The following is a 19,004-nucleotide window of genomic DNA, read 5'->3' as shown; positions in this document are numbered from 1 at the left end:
CATACCAGGACACAGAGAGCTGCCCAGATGGTAAACCTCTGGGCCCAGAGAAGCAGCCTAAGCTAGCTGGGAAGGAGGAGTCTGGGAGGGTGCCGTGTATGACAAATTCTCTGATGCAGCTCGAATCTATCTGGGAATGGAAGAACTGGCACGCATGCCGTCACCAAGAAATTACCCAATTTAGCACCAACTACACAATCCAGCAATTAGTTTCTTAAACCGGAACTTGCTGGGGGCTGCCAGGCTGGCGGGGTTGTTGTTACAAATCTCACTGGGAAACCAGCTGTGTAATTCGCCAGGAGGCTGTCACTGCCCCAAGCAATTACCTTCCAGAAAAAGAATGGAACATGGAGGAAGGAAAAGGGCTGCAGAGGATAGAGTCAGAGTGTTTTCCTCTTCTCTCCCCCAGGGCCCTGTCCGGCCAACTCAGGTGCTTTTCTTTTCTTGAAACTCTGGCAACTCACAAACTGCCTGGATCAAAGCAGTTATGGGTGCTGCCTTTGTGGTCAGACCGTCTGGGTTCAAGTCCCTTTCCACTCACTTACTAGCTCTGTGTACCTGGGCAGGCGATTCTCCTCTCTTAGCCTATTTTTTCATCTGTAAAATGGTGGTGATATTAGAGCTATCAGAAAGCAATTAACGTGGGCGCCTGGGCGGCTCAGTGGGTTAAAGCCTCTGCCTTCAGCTCAGGTCATGATCTCAGGGTCCTGGGATCAAGCCCCGAATCCGGCTCTCTGCTCAGCAGGGAGCCTGCTTCCCCCTCTCTCTCTGCCTGCCTCTCTGCATACTTGTGATCTCTGTCTGTCAAATAAATAAATAAAGACTTATTAAAAAAAAAAACACAAAACAGAAAGTGATTAACCACAATGTGCTGGTTAACCAGGTAAACCACATAAAGCCCTTAGTACTATACCGGGCACCTGGTGGATGCTTAATGAAAGGACTTCTCGTTATCTGTGCTTTCTTATTTTTTATTTTTTTACTTCTCCATTGGCTTACAGTGTGACCCTTGGGTGGGTCACTTAATCTCTCTTGGACAACCATGTAAGACCAAAGGTATTCTGCTGGGAAAAAGGCAAGTCTTAGTCAAGACTGTCCACACCTACGCACCAGGGAACCAGGAGTGTATGGCAACAGCCAACGTCTCAGAGGCTGACACAAGGCAATGTCCTGGGCAAAGCAGACAAAGATTCCAAAAATCGAATATTAACCAATTTATGCCCTTCCCACAAAGCGTCCGGGCAAGCTACAAGCTGGACACAATAGTCCAGATGGCAGCAAAGGGGCGCAGTGGCTCTCTTGCTGGGGATCAGCCCCATCCGGTCCCCTCACACTGGAATCTGTGAGAGCATTCCCATACCAGTTCCAGCACAGCAGAACTTGCAGCAAGTGAAGTCTAGAAATCATTCTGCTGCCGCAGGCCTGGCCTCCTCCATCAGCCATGTGTGCTCTAGGGACCCCAAAGTTTCAGGCTTTGGCTACCCATCCCCTTTCCCTGTGCCAACCAGAATGGCCAGGACTCTGCCTCAGTTTCCCTGTCCAGTTCTCCACCACCCCCTATCCTGACAGCAGCATATGTGGTGGGGCTTTTATGTCCACTATAAAAGGGCTAGCTGCTGGGGAGCCTTAACACAAAGCCGAGAACCTGTAGCCCATCCTCCTCACATGGCCGGGCATTCCTCCCACCCCCCTCCCCCGGCTGCCTGCCTCCTTCTGCATCCAGCTCTGCCTGAGCCCCCTTGAGCCCTTCCAGCCCTGGCTTGGCCCAGCTGCCTTTGGCCGGATCTCCTGTAGCTGGGCTGGTGCCCTTGTCCCTGGCCTCTCTCAATCCCACCACCAGCCCTGTTGCTGAAGATGCAGTATGTCTTGTACCCAACCCCAGCCTTTAGACCCCAGAAAGAAGCTCCTCTACCCTTACTGCCCCCAGAAGATGGAGAAGGCAGGAGGGACAGAAGCAGGGAGGCTCGGGGTCTTTTTCATTCCCTTTTATTACTTTATTTCATCAACTCTTCCTGGGGGGGTTAAGGTAGGAATTTTACAGGAAATGGGCTTACTGCTCCAAAACACTCGAGACATTTAGACAGAGCCAAGTCTAAATCCATCTCCTGACCCATTGGACAGTGCTCTGTCTGTGAATAAGCCGCACTACCTACAATCTCTTTGAAAATCCCACGTCAGGGGGCTTTGCACTTGATGTTCCCTCTGCTGGAACGCTCTGCCCCAGATATTCCCATGGCTTCCTCTGCCTCATCTTTCAGGTCTCAGCTCAGAGAGGCCTTCCCTGACCACTCACTAACGGAAGCTGAACCCCATCCCCCAGGTATGCTCTACATCACCCTGTTTCGTTGTCTTCCTAGCACTTACTCCTCTTTGAAATTATTTTCTTTATCTATTGCATGTTTATAGTATGTCTGCTGATAGTCCAACATAAGTCCCACCAGGACATGGCCTATGTCTGTCTCGTGTGCTACAGGATTCTGCGTGTCTCAAACAATGCCTGGCATTAATCAGTGCTCAAAAATTATCTATTTTGAAGGCACCAGGGTGGCTTAGCCAGTTAAGTGGCCGGGTCTTGATTTTGGCTCAGGTCCTGATCTCCGGGTCTGGGGATCAAGGCCCACATCAGGCTTCACACCCAGAGGGGAGTCTCCTTGGGACTCTCTCTCTCCCTCTGACCCTCCCCCCACTCCTGTGCGCACGCGCATGCGCTCTCTCTCTCTCTCTCTCTCTCTCTCAAGTAAATAATTTTTTTAAATTTGTCTATATTTGCAGGAGTGAAAGTCTCACTTGCCACCCTCATCCACTTGTCTCCTGTGAGCCCAACAGCCCACAGAATGGACCTCTACTCCTTTCCCTCTAAATGCTCTAGAAAGCCCCTGAAGGATTTGGTAATAGAAACCCAGCCTCCAAACCCAGCCCTGCTCATCTTACTTATCTAGCCCCTCTCGACTGGACAGATACTGATCGTTTGTTTTCCAGCTGCACCTGGGTCTCTCTAGATGTGCCCCTTTGCATAGTTCAAGGAAGGCGTTTGGGGGAAAGAGGAAGAAAGAGTCGGAGAAATGACTCTCCCCACACAACAAAGAAGAATGAGACTCTGTGGAGGGAATCTCGGGGTTTGGGGTCTACCAGTCATCCCCAAGTAGGTCCCTTCATTCAGACTCTCTGGGCCCCAGCATCTCTCCCAGCCGAGGCCACATAGCCAAGAGATACCAGAAGCAAAGTTCAGGCTTCCTCCTCCTCCTCCAGGGCTGCCAAAGGCCCCAGGAGGCACAATTCAGCCTGACCCCCAACACCATCTCATGCTCCCTAATTGCAGCCATGGCCAACTGCTTTTGGCCTGCTCTTCCCTTTCTGCCAAATGAACCAATTCTCCAGCTTTTCTTGTCATGTCCACGTTCTCCCTCCTGAAGGTCTCCAGAAGTCTTCTTGGGGAAGTCATCCCTGCCCACAGCTGCAAAGCAGGACTCCCAGGACCAGACTCCTATAGGACCCTGGTCAGGGGCAGTGAGTGAGAGAGGTCTCAAGTTTAACTATTTGGGTTCCTGTCCTGGGTCCACAACTTACTAGACATGGGGCTTAAGGAAAGGCCCTTCATCTCTCTTGAGTTCAGGTCCTTCAAGTTCCACATGGGAGCAAGAAGGGTTCCCTTCTCATCAAGACATCACAAGGATTGAGATAGTACGTAAAATGTCCATCAGTGCTATTAACAATGGAGGGGGGAGGGTCGCTAAAATGTGTGAGGTCTGGAAGGTCTCTAAGAGGATTTCTCAAATGGCCTTGGGCAGAGGCTATAGCCATGCCTGACTTGGGTTTGGATCAAAAATGGGTGCTCTGATGGGACGCCTGGGTGGCTCAGTAGGTTAAGCCTCTGCCTTCGGCTCAGGTCATGATCCCAGCGTCCTGGGATCGAGTCCCACATCGGGCTCCTTGCTCAGCAGAAGCCTGCTTCTCCATCTGCCTCTGCCTGCCACTCTGTCTGCCTGTGCTCACTCTGACAAATAAATAAATAAAATCTTTAAAAAAAAAAAAAGTTGCTCTGAACACTCATTTGTTTCATGTTTCACCCATGCCTGAGCTCCTTTTGAAGACCCTCTGCACCTCGAGCATGCTGAAGATAACACAGCAGCCCCGGTGGCCCAAGGTAGTGGCACCTGAGACAACTAGAGGCCCTTGATTTGCAGGCCCCACTGATTCCTTCAGCCAGGGATGGTGGTGTCTCCTCTGGCTGGGATCCGGAAGGGAAAGCCCAGTGACCCTATTGCTGGGTATTGGAAAGACAGTCATCTGTCTCCAACTATTGTATTGCAGCCTACCTGCGTGACCCTGAAAAACTTGTTTATCTGAGTCTCAGTTGGCTCATCTGTACAGGGATATGTACCTCCTTATTGTGGCAATAAGAAAACAAGCTGATCTATCCAAGGCAACGGACACATAGGTTTCCATATGTTGGCTTCTCCTGACTTTGGCACCCTAGAGCCTTCTGTGATTTGTATGTGTTTGATGAAATTTGGGCTGCCACTGCTGCTCTGGCCTCCAGATTTCCTCCTGCCAGAGCCATCAGAGAACAACAGGTAGGATCCCAAAGCCATGGCAAGGATCCCCTGGGCAGCAGCTTCTCAGGCAGGCCCATGGCCTTTCCTACACTCTGGCCCAACTGTCTGGTGGAGTCCAGAGTTTAGGTCTGCCTCTGGGGTTAACACACCATCCCGTAGGCAATTTGTGTGAGCTTAGACAAGGCCTGCCTATGTCAGGGCCTGGCTCCTCCTCTGGGCCTCTCCTACAGGGGGGTCACACACAGGGCTAGGCCCTGCAGGGCCCCATGAATGCTGGTTGGTTGGCAGGCTGCCAGGTTCATGGGGTAACACCTCCCACTTCTCTCAGCTCTGCCTGATCCTGTCCCAGCCTCCAGGTTATCTTAGCCGCTGCTCTCCTCTCCGGACTTCTGGGCTTAGCAGGAGCCAGGACCACAGGGGGAGACAGCATGGAGAGAAGAGAGCCTTCTGTATGGATGGCCTGTCCTCCCCAATTTGCCCTCTGAGATGTTCTTCCAAGAAAACTTACCTATGAGTGAATACCCCCTCCACCCTGCCATCAATCCCAGGACACAGCAGTTGCTATCTCCTCTTAAGGTCCATACTTCAACACCTACTTTAACCTGCAAAACACTGTCTGCAGATTGTGAGCTCCTTGAAAACCAAATCCATCTGATCTGTCTTGGCATGGGCAAGAGCTGGCATACAGTAGGTGCTCAATAAGTTCAGGATCTGTGATTGCACCATCAAGAAAGAGTAACCCTCAGCTGGGGCACAGGAGTAGAGGAGAAACAGAAGAAGGCAGGGGGAAATGACTGTGTGCGGATAAACCAGAACTCCCAGCAGGCAGAACTGCTCCAGGGTGGTGGGCTTCCAGAAGAACTGGGCATGTCCTGTCTAGTGAGGCATGCAAGCAGAGGCTGGAGGGAGGGCTGCTTTGGTGGATGCTATAGAATGAACTCAAACGCTGACCACATCTCAGACAGACAACCCCTGGAGCCTTTCAACTCTGGAGTCCGAGGTACAGCTCTTTGAGTGCCTACAACTAAAAAGGCATGGGGTCAAGCACTCTTGTTGGACTTCTTCGTGTTGCCCTCACAAACTCTCCTTTGTAGGAGCTACCATTTTTACTTCCATTTTACAGATGAGGCATTGAGGCTTAGAAATGCAAAGAAAATTGCCCAAGGTCACCAAGGTAGTGGAAGAGGGATGGGAATCCGGTCTGAGACCATGCCCAACATTCTCACCCACGGAGAGACCAAGCCCAGGCAGGTCAAAAGTAGCATGGCTCTCTGACCAGCGTGGTTTGATGAGGCCCCCCAGTGGACCACCGGTGTGCCGACTCATCACTCAGCCTCAGAAAACCTCCATCCCTGCCGTCCCTCCCTCGCACACCGGCATGTGCCGCTTATTCACAGTTGAACATATGTCAGATTACAAAGCCATGCAGATCATCCGACACAACTCACGTGGCATTTGTCATATGTATAGTCATCACCACGTAACATGCAAAGATACACACGAACACGTTCCCACACGTGTTCTGCACTTTCATCCAATGGATGTTGATGCTTGTACACACAGAAGCTGCCCAGATACAAACCTTGCATACCTGTTCATTCGAGTGTTTATCCCCATACAACAAATATACATGCCCATTTCGCATCACGTAGGCACCCACATCTGCTCAACGTCATACACCAAAGCCTCCCCCAACAAGAATGTTATCCATCGTTCCCAGATCCAGTACTAGGCCCAGGTGAGGAATGATGCTCCCTCCCTCTGGGCTTGGCCAGGCAGCCATGAAAGGGGGAGAAGATTCAGCCTGCCTGTGATGGATGGAATTAATCTATTGAGCTGGAGAAACTAAATAATTAAATCCCTAATCACCCCCCAAGCCAGCCCAGGCCAATATAGTTGAGGGAGGGAGGGGGTTCTGAGGCCCAGACCAATATCCTAGAAAGGGGGAGGGGCTTAGGAAGAAAAGCATAGACAGAACCCTCTAGGAGTGTTCTCCCGGAGGAGCTCTAGCAGGCAGGCAGAGAGACAGACAGACATGGTTCTCAAGGGCCACAGGCCTTTCCTGTCCACGCTTGAGAAAAGAGCATACTGTCATCCACTAATACAGAGTGGCCCTCCTCTAGCCCTCCCCAGAGCCTTCCTGACCCTCCGGAAATACATCCTGAGAGTGTATGGAGACGGCAGGCAGGACTCTCAAACTGCCCAGGACTGTGGCTGCCAATGGGGTCCACCCAAAGTGGAGCTGACATAGGTTCAGTAGAGCCCTGGCACACCCCTGCCTCACTCAGAGCAGGCCCCTCCCCACCCTGGTGCATATGGCAGGGAAGGACCCCTCCACACAGGTGCACCTGCTTCCTTCAGAAGTGGGTCCAGCACGTGGCTAATAGGCTGAGGATGGGGCAGAGGCCCGGGCAGGGGGGCTCAGGGAATCAGCCTGGGAGCAGGCCCCAGTCCCATTGGCTGAAAAGTGGGTCATTTTCCTTTTGAAAAATAGTGAGAAAATGGAGAAGTAGGTCGGGCTCTCATCCCCTCAGCCCCAGGCACCATCCCCAACTTGCAGGGTGGGGAGAGGAGAGATCTGCACATGCCAGAGCCCCATCTCCCCCAGGACGCTGCCCGGGGAGGCCCCCAGCACAGGAGGCCAAGGTCATCAGCATTACTCAGGACTCCCAAGGACATGCGCACTCTGAGGCCAGGGCAGGAGCTCAAGCCCCACCCTGCCCTGGGGGCCCTGGGGTGAAAACAGCTAGGACCGGACCACTGGCAGGGTGGGGGCTCCAGCACGCAGGACCCCGAGGAGCCTCCTCCCATCCTCCTGTCTGTTGTGATACCTTCTCTCCTCTCTTCTCCCTTTCCTCTTCGTCCACGTGGGCAGAGTTGTTGCCATGACACCGCGGGCAGGTGGGCGGCTCTGGCTGCAGCTCCGGCCCAACCCCCAAGCTCCGAGCCCAGGTGGGAGGGGAGCGGCGGCAGCGCCCCCGCCCCTGGTCCAGATGGAGAGGAGACCGGCAGAAGGCCCCCAGACACCTAAAACCTGCGAGGAGCTCTAGCCCTGGCCTCTGGGGCAATGAGGCAACGCCGGCGCAAGCCTGGAGGTCTGGGGGAGGAACCCTCAAAGAGGATTTAAGGCCCCCACCGCCCCCACCCCAGGTCCGGGAGCCGCACCGGGCGGGGCTGACCCACCACTCCCACTTCTTCCCTTTCTCAGCCGGCCCTCCTCCCAGCTTTCCCCGCGCCTCAAGTCTCTGTGCCTTCCCGCTAGCCGCCTATTGGCCCCGCCTGAGGTCTAACCTCAGTCCCTCACTGTGCTACGCGAGCGCGAGTCCCCATGTCTCTTGAGAGAGAGGATAACGGCCAAAGTTGAGACTCTAAGAGAGATTCCTCCCTTACCCCCAAACCCCGGGGCCTGTGTTCTGGAAATGTCTCCCTTTTCCGCGGGTGCCCCCACACACCTGAATTCACATCACAGCCTGGGGAGGGCCACTCACTCCTGAGCCCATACTTGGCCAAGGCACCCACCCCACCAGGTGTGAGGGCCCCTAATGGAGCAGGGAGAGGAAGAGAGGAGGGAAAATGCTGTCTGAACAGGCTGCCCTTCCTCCCTCCACATCAGGTCTCAGAAAGTCTGGCCCACGCCTGAGCTCAAGGGCTCTGAGCACTCCTCTGGGGGTCCGCATGCCTCTGTCCCAGTGTACCTAAGTCTTCCTAAGACCCCTCCCACTGTTCAGGACGTTGTTCCCTAAGGCAGGAGCCCTGTATCACTGACCAAATGGAACCAGAGGGACCCCTATATGGCAGCTCTCTGCCGCCTGGCTGGCAGGGGTGGGCATAGGTGTGGTGGTGGTGGTGCCAAGATCCAAAAGGATGGGAGAGTGGTCAGCCAAGGTTAGCTGGAGGCTGTCCAGCTTGCCCTGGGGTGTTCCCGACATACACACTGCACACACATAAAGACATTTTTACTTTCTTCCTTAGCCTCCTCCAGCTAAGACAACAGATCTGGCTAAAATCATACTTGTGCACACGTGTGCGTAAGAGTGCCCACGTTCCATCTCCTTTTCTCCACCTCCAGTATTTGACTTGAAAGCGGCCCTCGTCCTGAGTTCTCACCAAAGCTATATCAGAGGGTTCCTCCCTGGTCTCCCTGCCCCGCATCTTGGTCCAACCCCACCTGTTGTCCTCGTGGGCTGCTAGCCTCATCTACCTAAAAAGTGTTGATTCAACAAATACGTATTGAGTACGAGCGGAGCCATGCGCTCCTCTGGACACAGGAGTAGAGCAGTGAACACGACGGACAAAGCCCCATTCTGAAGAAGTTCATTTTCTAGTACAGAACGTGTATTAGACTGTAGAGGACTTATATTCCCTACATACATCCCTGAGCACCACAGCATCTGATCAGCCTTGGGCTCGACTCAAATATATTTAGTAATGGAGTGGGGTGAGGGGACAGAAAGACAAGAGGATATCTAAGACCGTGGGTGAGGCCTCTCCAAAAAAAAAAAAAAAAGTGACTTTTGAGCAAAGACGAATAAAGTGAGAGAGCAAATCACATGGCTACCTGGGGGAAGAACATTCAAGCTGAGGCAAAAATGAGTACAATGGCCTTGAGGGGGGACTGTGCTTACCATCTTTCTGGAACCAAAAGGAAGCCCTTGCAGGGGCTGTACCTGAGATCGGGGAGGTCACCGGAGGCTACTTCACACACAGCACTTCTGTCCCTCACGCCCCACTAAACATTCTGGATTTCCCTCTGAGATGAAAAGCCATTGGAAAGGCATGACCTCATCGTACTCAGGCTGCTTTTGCAGGGGATAATCTGTGGAGGAGGGGCCGACAACGGTGGGAGTTGGGCCATTTCCTGTCACTGAAACACCTTTTCCTGCAGTTGTCCACCCGGGGGACTCCTGTTCCAAATTCAAGCTGTGGCTCAAAGACCTCCTTTCCCATGGATCCTTTACCAAACCCCTCGCTTCCCCGCTCCAGAACTGACCAACCTCTCTATAGGTCCCCACCACCCCCAGGTGAACACTTATGTCCTCCTAATTTCCTTAACACTCTCCTTACTTGGTTGTAGGTCTTATACCTTCTCTAGATTATAAGTTACCTGAGGTCGAGGACCATCCCCAGTGGCCAGCACACAATGTAGCAGATCACAGGCATAAAATAAACACTGGCTGAATGAATGGAGGCATTGGATGAGGCACAGGTGGTAGAAAAGGGACAATTTGCAGACTGTTGTTAACATGTGAGTGGGTGAGTGAGGTCACAGGTGTGCGCTCACCAGTTGCCATCAGGCCAGCATTAGCGTATACCTACGTATTTTGGCACACTCCCTTCATATGTATATGTTTGTTAGCCTGCATGACCTGTAGACAAGCCCTGTGTTGGTATATACATTCCTATGGATTCGTTCACGCGTGTACATGTTAGAAAGTGCATTCATGTCAAGATAAACATATTAAAGCCTAGACAAATAATATTCATTGTACACATGTATCACCACATGCCCTGCCAGGTGTGAGACTCATACGCACATTTAGGCTTCTCTAATATCCCTGCTCCCTTCACCCATGAAGCTCCCCCTTGTTCTGCTTGATTCTTAAAGTGTTTGTCATCATGTTAACATTTAAGTTCCCAGGCCCTCTCCCTACATACACTCCTCAGTACCATGGCATCTGATCAGCCTTGGGTTGGGTTCCCTCACTGCACTGTCCCCAAGGCCTGGATGGGTTTCTCCTCTGCAAATCCCCATCACATGGATGGCAGTGAGGAACTGCTGGGTCCCTGTGACATGAGAATTTGAGACACCTCAGGAGGCTGCTTTCTGGAGAAGAGCCACAAGCATCAGAGTGGATCAAATTCAAGTGTGTGGGAAAACAGCTTTTGGACAGCTCCAATATTCAGCCCAAATCGCTCACTCTCTCTCTCATTCTTTCTCTCTGCCACATTAATTCACGTGACCTAGCTTATGGAGATATATTCACATGCTATTAATTCATGGGTGCACATATGTGTCCCCACAGACATGATCACATGCAAACTTACACTCACATATATGCATTGTTGGGTGAGCACCCCAACACACACGCATGCACACACACACACACACACACACACACAGGTTTAATTAAGCCATTGCCTCCAAAGTCCCATAAATACATGGACGCACACATAAAGTTATATGTATACATGTGACCACCTTCTACACAAAATCATAAATATGTCTGAACACATTCACACAGCTTACTCATGCATATGTGTGTACATATGCACAGTCACAGACCCACTCACAGGCAGCAATACACATGCATCTGCACCAGAATAGCAGAGCTATCCAGCCCCTCCCCTGGTTTCTGTCCTGCGCACAAAGCCAGGAGTCCATATTCTCTCCAAGCGGCATCGCAAGTTTGCACTTTCTCTTTTTCTTGCCAGGCTCCCACTTCTCCATTTGGAAAGTTGTTCCTACTATCAATAGGATATGCCCCACTCCTGGACACACCCCATTCCCACCCACTCTCAGGAAAAAAAAAAAGTCATTCTAAAAATGGGCTGTTATCCCCTTGTCCCACGCCTGTAGTAACCAATATTTCCTCAGACAACCTGGGGCATCTGCAGCAACGAAACAGGTGCACTTTGGAATAAGTGCACTTCTTCTCCACCCAAGAGGCAACCCCCACCCCCCACACACATTTGCAAGTCTTTAATCCAACAAGGAGAAATCAAAAGAAAATATTAAGACCAGAGTTTTTCCTCCCAGTACCTCTGGGTATAGTCCACTGCTCCCAAGCTCCAAAACAGTTACAGGGGCACAGGAGGGAACAGTCAGAAAATTATCTCTAGGCCCTAAAACCTCCTGCGATGCCTCTCTTCTTCCCTAGAGGACAACTTTATGAGGTCCAGTGTACCCCTTCTATCCCAGCCCAAAGACCCTGTCAAAGAGAGACCAGACCATAAGGCTTAAAAATGTAAAGGTGATGACCTTGGCTCAAGATAACAAAAGAAGCAAGGTTTAAAAGACAGAAGCTGGGCAGGGAGCAGAGAAGGGAACTGAAGACAACTCCCAGCAGGAAAGTGGCTGCTGGAACATTGGATCATGAAGAGCAGGACTCTCCAAGGGGCCAGGGAGAGGGGGGTGGACATCCAGTATTCCATGTGGGGGTGGAGGGGTGACTGCTTCAGGCAGTAGCAGCTCCAAAGTAAAGTCTTATCAAAGCTGTTATGTAACCAAGGGAGCTGAGTGGAGCACAAACACCTCCCCTCCCCAAACAGGCACCCACACCCACACCCACCACCTCCCAGCACCCACAGCATAGGAAAACTCAGCTCCTCCCGAGCAGCTAGAGGAGAGAAGAATCTCTTCATGAGTTACATCAAAAACAGGATGGGTGATGGGCTCCTTATTAACTAGAAGGAAACATCTGGGAAAGAATGAAGTGGCTTGGTTTGGGGTCCCCAGACACTTACCCCTTTCCTTGAACTCCCTGCCACACCCAATTTTTGCCCAGCATCATCTGGAAACCCTCTCTGCTCTACCCTCAAGAAGGAACCCATTTGAATATTTGATTGTGCTCTTGGGATGGGAGGTGAAGCTGCCATCAACCCTTCCTGCCTGTTGTTCCCCACAGTCTCATCTGCATATCCTGACATTTGGCTCTCATCCCCCTGAGATGACAAGGGAAGGGACTGGGAGAAATATCTCCTTGCTCTATTCCCTTCAGAGTTACAAAGACAAAGCACTAGAATCCACAAAATTAAGATGATGCTAGGTTAGTGGGGAAAAGATTTCCAAGGAAGCTGAAGATTGAAACCTAGACCCTATCCCCTAATTTGAAAGGTTTGTTCTTCCCCAGATCTTCCTCTTTTCCCATTGCCCTGTCTCCAGTAGCCTCCTCCTTCTCTGCTCCATGGCATTGAACAACCCCACCCACTCCTTGAATCCTTTGCTTGGAAATCATCCTCCCCAACAAAAGTCTCTCCCAAATGCTGCTCTGAGCTGTGGCTTGGGTGGGCAGAGAATGAGACAGGCTTTCGGAATATTTCACTGTCCCTTGTCCTCAACTCCAAAGTATGCTGGGCAGAGGGCAGGGGGTGCCACAAAGTCAATCAAATTGTCCTGAACTCCTGAGCCCTATCTACCCCAGGCCTAAATAGCAAAACCTAAACTCTCCTAATTCAGAACTGCCTTGAGCCTGAACTTGTGGGACCCAGTAGGAGAAAAGCTGGTGGCCATACTCCTAAGCTTGTTGCACTAAAAACTATCCAGGAGAAAAGAGCTTACAGCCACATTCCTACCCCCACACTAACAGAAAGCTGATTGGGGAAAGGAGAGGGGGGAACTGAAACAGGAAAAGAGTTTTGTTTGAGTTTTTTTGTTTGTTTGTTTTCAAATACCACTAATAACTAACTGTGAGGCCTAAAGCCAGAAGGAGGATCCCAAAATCTATCTTTCCATCCAGGGACTCCGTCCTTGGAAAATGGGTCATCTGGGAGAATTTTTTCTAGTGAGCCCTCAGCACTGCCTAATCACATTTCCATCATCGGGTCCCAACGCAGCTCCATTCAAGACCCAAGACAGTTCCGAAGGAGCAAATCCCTGCAGTGTCCCGTTCAGCACTCGGGACAGCTCCCAGCGCCACTCCTGGCGCCACTGCCCTGACAGCACTGCCAGAAACCCAGGATGCCAGAAAGATTTACCCGACCACACACCGGTGTTCTTCAGAACAGAAGCCCCTCTCCCCTGCCCGTCCCACATTCGCGCCCATCCACCGGAGCACCTGGTGTTGCTCCCTTCCCTGTGTCCAAAGAGAGAAAAGAAACCCAGACACGAGGCTTCCCTGAGGGAGCCTAGAGAGAGGACCCCACCCACCTCCTTTAAGCCCAGAGCCTCTCAACGCCACTCACAGCTGGTCCTAAAAACCACTTTTCCTTCTTAACCAGCACCCCAAAGGTAAGAGAAATACTCACGTGGGGGCTCCCAGCCCTGTAGGCAGATGTGGTGGGGGGAGGCAGAGAAAGGTAGCTCCCCACACCCTGATCTGAGCCCCCTTTCTGAAGGAGCCAGCTCCCATCTGGACTGGGGGGAGGAGAGACATGTGGAAGCACTGATTGAGGGGAGGGGAGAAGGGAAAGGGGAGGAGGCAGGAGCGGGGGACTGGAGGGTGGGGGTGTCGGGATGGGGGCAAGGGAATCCTTTTTAATTTCATTCTCTCCCCATGTCTACATTAGCCCTGCAGGCTCAGCTCTTTAATATTTACACATAGAAAGAGGAGAGGATGAGAAAGAACAGAGAGTGGGGGGCGGGAGGGGGAGCAGGGGATACCTGAGCTCAAAGGACATAGAGGCAGGGGCCTTCAGGAGCTAGATGCTTGAGCCCCTCACATCATTCCCAGCCCACTCCCATTCTGAGCTCTTGACTGGAAGGAAGAAGGAACCCTGGTACTATTCTGTCCCTTTGTTAACAAGACACTTTGAAGCTGCCTCAGAAAAAGATCAGATCCCCACCCACATACCTGGACACCCCCACAAACCCAGATTGCTTGGGTGCCTTATGTGCAGATGGTAGAGGCAGTATTCATGCACAAGCATGTTCTGGTGCTTGGAAGTATGTTTACATGTGGGTTGCTGTGTAAAAACCCATGAACATGTCAGCTAGTATGTACAAGTCTATACAAGTATGTTCTGGATGTATTCACCGTAACAGCCCCTGCAATCATACACAAAATTATGTAATCAAATGTGCAAATCAGCCCCCAAGGGACCTACCCCTAGCTCTCAAGCTGTAACCCAAGGACAAGGCCTTCCACTCCCCCCTCCACACACCCTTATTTGTCGGCCCCTCCCTCACAGCCTCACTTTTTCTTTCTGTGACATGGGGAGAAGGGCTGGTGGGAGGGCATGCTGCATCTGAGCCCAGGGACTTGACAAGTTATTAGCAACAATGAGCTGGCAGCTCGTTACCATAACGATGGTGCCACTGCCTCACCCCAGCTCAAACCCAGACTCCCCAGACAGCAGGAGGCCCGCTGAGCCAGCAGTCTTCAGACTGGGGTGGGGGGGCAGGTGGGTAAAGAAGGAATCAAGACATAATGCTTGTATACTGGAGGGTACACAGCTGCTCTTCCAACTCCCACTGAGATAACACATTGAATCCACCAAGTGGGAATAAAATCAGACTCTGGAAAGGTTTCCTGACTGTGGAGATGTATAATACACTAGAAAGAGCCTATAGAAGCCCCTCTAGACAAAAGGTTCTGTTGTCATTTGCCTCCTTCGTCCCCTCACTCCAAGAACCTCTCCTACTGATCTTAGTGGATTAAGAGAAAAAACCAGATAGAAGACCCTTCTCTGAATTTCAGTGTTCCCATCTGTAAAATGGGGACAATTATCTCATCATTTACCCTAGACTCCTGGAAGTTTAATTAGAAAGGGTTTAAGGGCAATTACAGACCCTTCCAAACCCAGAAAAGCTCCAGAAGTTTCTCTACCCAACAGGATCCCATGAAATAAGGAATTGTCAGTCCAGCTAGAGGCAAAATGCATCAGAAACTGGGTGGGATGAAGGAAAATGGAGCTCAGCCAGCTCAAGCCCCAACAAAAGCTGGAGAGAGATGATGTGAGATGCCAGGCAGCAGCTGAAAGCAGGCACTGCCCAGAAGAAAGGCTAGGAGTCTGGCCTTTAGCAGCTCCAACCCCTCACCAGCAGAAATCAAGACAAACCCATGGCTTAGTCAGTGGTGGGTATGGTTATGAATCCCCATCCCCAATAACATCTAGCTCTCTCTTTAAAAAGGGTCCCAGGTTAAAGGATTTATAGCCTTAGGCTTATTGAGTCTTTGATTCTTCTCCTCAAATCCCCTCTTCTCAGCTCTGATGGGCATGGATGGGGGCGGGGGTGCGGGGTGGGAGTTCCAGGAATGGAAAGTAACATGGAGGGTTGGAAAGTTCCTGGGCTAAGACTAGCCAGGAGCACACAAGTTTGCTGTGTGACCTTGGGCAAGTCCCCTCCCTTCTCTGGGCTTCAGTGTCCTCACTTTATAATTAAAGAATTAGGCCAAGTCAATTCTAAGATTCCTCTTCTATATACAAGCTCACTCCTTGGACATGAGCCCCCTGGCATAAAATGCAGTGGGCACTGCCTGCTAGATCAGTGGGGCAGTGGGGGTGGGGTTGCAGGGTTTTTATCTGACGCTGTTCATCCTATGTTCATGTTCCTTTTAGAAACACCTGCCACCCTAGCCCTCCCAGCTCCCTTTTTAGACCCTGATTCACTGCCAACTCACGAAGCCTCTCTCCCTTCCCTCCCTCCTCTCTTCTCCCCCTCTCTCCCTTTTAGGCCTTGGCAGCTGGGTGCAGAAGTAGCCCCAGCACTCAGGAAAAGCTGGGTGGAGGTGGGAGATCAGTGCCCCCAGGGTCAGAGAGAACATACCAGGGAGTACCACTCTTTAACCTTGGCTCAGCCCAACTCTGAATCACCCAAAGACCTGGGTTGGAGTCTTTCTGTCTTACTGACGAGCCAGGGTGAAATCATGAAAAATGCAATTTCCCTCTTGACCCTCAACATCCTCATCTGTAAATTGGCGTTATATTAAGTTCAACTACATGAAATTGCTGTTTTGGTAGGTAAAAAATAAAAACAGTTGAATACTGGCAATTGCATATGCCTTACCCTGTTTGCTTCCGAGGCTACTGGGGCGATAAGAAGGAGGTGAGAGTGGAGTATTTTTCAAAAGCCATGGACTGATACAAGGGCATTGTCTTCTTACTATTATTACTTCAAAGAGCTTTAGCCAAGGCCCACCTGGAGCCCAGGGACTGAACAAATGACCCAGAACTTGGAAATTTAGGACTTGGAAGTCTGGGAGACAGCCACCTGCTCTGATGACTAACAACAGGACAGAAGCTTCCACCTGGCCTCCTCAGCTACTGGCACTAAAGGGCCCTTGGTGAACATTACTGGGATGACACAAGTTCCTAGCCCCCAAGAAGCTGCACAAACACTCCAGCTCACCCCTGGCCCTACTACCACCAAGGGGCCCCAGCAGGCAGGAAGCACACAGGAATAGCATCACAGAGGGTACCCCCCACCCCTGAGGTAGGTGAGGGTGAGGATCAAGGTGGGGAGATCAATGCAGCTCTTGCCTGAGTTGGGGGTGAGGAGTCCCCGGGGAAGAGGGATGATCTGACTTCAGAAAGTCTGATCTCCCTGTCCCTTGCCTCCAGACCACCACCAGGAATCCCCTGGGGGGAAGGAGGGACAAAGCCCAGGTGTCAGTGATTCAGAGTGGACCCTGCTCAGATACATTCTCACACAGCCAACACACACACACAGAGGCCACAGATAACCTGGACCCACTCACAGTCACACTGACCCACACACATCCTATTCACACACACACACACACACACACACACACTCAGAGACATATACAGGCACACACGGTGACAACACACACACTAATTCACACACATGTCTACAGATACATTCACAGTAACACACTCCATACTCACACTGCATACACCCACTGACACGCACACACTCACCCACAATGACACACGCACACACTGCATACACTCACTGGCATACACAATCACCCAGAGACCCACACGGTGACACACTCACACACTCATCACAGGCACAGTGACACGCACTCACACTCACACACCTGCAAAGGAAACTTCTCTCCGGATCTCCCCAGCACCATCACTTCCCCCCACAAACCGGCTGGCTACTCCCTCCCAAACCCGAGCCTCCAGCCCGGGCCAAAACTGGGCCGGGGCTGGCCAGCCCCCGCGGCTCTACCCCGGAGAGCCGGTCGGTGCTCCGCGTGGTCCCCCCGCGGGTGCTCCGGGTCAGGCCCCGGGCCGCCGGGGCGGGGGCGGGGGCGGCGGAGGAGGCCCAGCCCCCCCCCTCCCGGGGCCGGGAGCCGAGGCCGCGGGAGCCCGGGGCGTGGGCGGCGCCGGGGCCTCATCCAGGCCGAGGCTGGGGGGCGCTGCAGAGGGCGCCGCGAGCGCGGCCCCGTCCCCACCCCTCCCCGCGGCTTACCTGGCCCGGCTCGGGCTCCGGCCGGGTTACATGGTGCCGGCGGCCCGGGCCGGGGGCGCTGCGGCGGCGGGCGGGCGGCCAGGGACGGGGCCCGGCACTGCGGAGCCCCCAGCGGAGGGGCCGCGCCGGCTGCGGAGCCCCGAGCGAGCGCCGAGCGGCAGCGGGCGCGGGAGCGGGAGGCGGCCAAGCCACGGAGGCTGGATTTCCCGGGGACCAGGAAGGGGAGGCGGGGGGATCCCGCCCGCGCGCTCCGCCCCCGCTCCCGCCCCCGCGCAGGGCTGCCGAGCCCGGAGCCCGGGAGAGGGAGGAGGACCGAGCTCCCTGCCCCCGCACCGGACCCAGTAGGGCCGAGGTCGCAGCCGGCCGACGGCCGCCGGGGTCTCCTAGGAGCGCCCGCCGGGCAGAGCGATAGCGCTGGGGAGGCCCAGCTCCGGGGTGCCAACCAGCTCCCCTCCCCGGGGACCACCAGGTCCGCGTCCGCCGGACCCAGGAACAGGCGCACGGTGTCACGACCACGCACAGCCGGACCTGGGCACAGGGACCCAAGCCCAGCGGCGGGCGGTTGGGGAGACAGTCGCACAGCCTCACAGGCACTAGCTCGCGCCCACCGAGGCACAGTCACACCCTGAATGTCACACACAGCGCCCCATACACATCCTCTTGGGAGACTCTTCGGGTTTTCCGGGTCAGCTACCCGACTTCGGCTCCTGGCCTGGGTTCAAGGACCCCCCTTTCTCTGCCCCAGCCCCCGCCAGAGTGGGTCGCTGTGCCGGGCCTCAGAGCCACAGACAGGAGGAGTCCCCCACCCACAGTCCGCAGAGCCCAGGCATTCCCAGTGTGGAGGGAGAACCCCGCTATACCTGCCGCTTTGCTGGGGCCCCCACCCGTACCCACTGTGCCCGCCCACCTCTAGGCCCTGAGCCAGGGGTTGTGCCATGGCGGGGGCGGGGTTGGTGGGCAAGGGAAAGGGGACTGTCCGAAGCACAACCCGAGGCTGCAGAGCCGGGACACAGGCTGCAGGAGCCAGGAGAGGCGGAGGAAAGCTGACTGCAGCAGTTCCTGGCTGGAATCCGTCTTGGCGCCCAAAGCGATGCTGTAATGGTGAGGGGGGGGGCGCATTGGGGAAGCCGCAGGGGGAGGGGCTGAAAATGGAGGGGAAAGGGCTGGTTTTGGATTCCGATATTCCAGGGTGCGTGTGAGGGAACATTGCCTCAGGCACTGAAAGTTGGGGTGGAGAGGAGTGTATCCTTAAAGCCCTCTTTCTTCCTCCACCTTTTCTGGTCTTGAAAGCTTTGGGATGGTGAATTGAGGGCTTGGGAGCCTTGGGAGACCAACTGTCATCCTCTCCAGGAACAAACCTTTGAAGTAGTTATGATTCAACATTCACCCAACAACTCCCTTTTCCC

General features: G+C 53.3%; 1 protein-coding gene across 5 annotated transcripts in view; it reads right to left on the bottom strand.

Moving 5' to 3' along the window:
- The window catches only part of DLGAP3 (DLG associated protein 3), a 62,908-nt gene extending 44,385 nt beyond the window's left edge, over positions 1 to 18,523 (bottom strand). For 2 of the 5 annotated variants that reach the window (XM_047727947.1, XM_047727949.1), the window contains exon 1: positions 13,521 to 13,627. The gene's annotated coding sequence lies outside the window, so the exon portion shown is untranslated. Of the gene's footprint in view, positions 1 to 13,520; positions 13,628 to 17,598; positions 17,661 to 18,458; positions 18,481 to 18,505 lie in introns of those variants that run through there. The other 3 variants (XM_047727952.1, XM_047727951.1, XM_047727950.1) reach the window with 3 other exon arrangements.
- Positions 18,524 to 19,004: the final 481 nt, after the last annotated feature.

The sequence above is a fragment of the Lutra lutra genome, chromosome 4 (genome assembly GCF_902655055.1).
Source record: "Lutra lutra chromosome 4, mLutLut1.2, whole genome shotgun sequence".
NCBI lineage: Eukaryota > Metazoa > Chordata > Mammalia > Carnivora > Mustelidae > Lutra > Lutra lutra.
The sequence above is the reverse complement of the archived record's forward strand: the minus strand, read 5'-3'. Positions and strand labels throughout refer to the sequence as shown.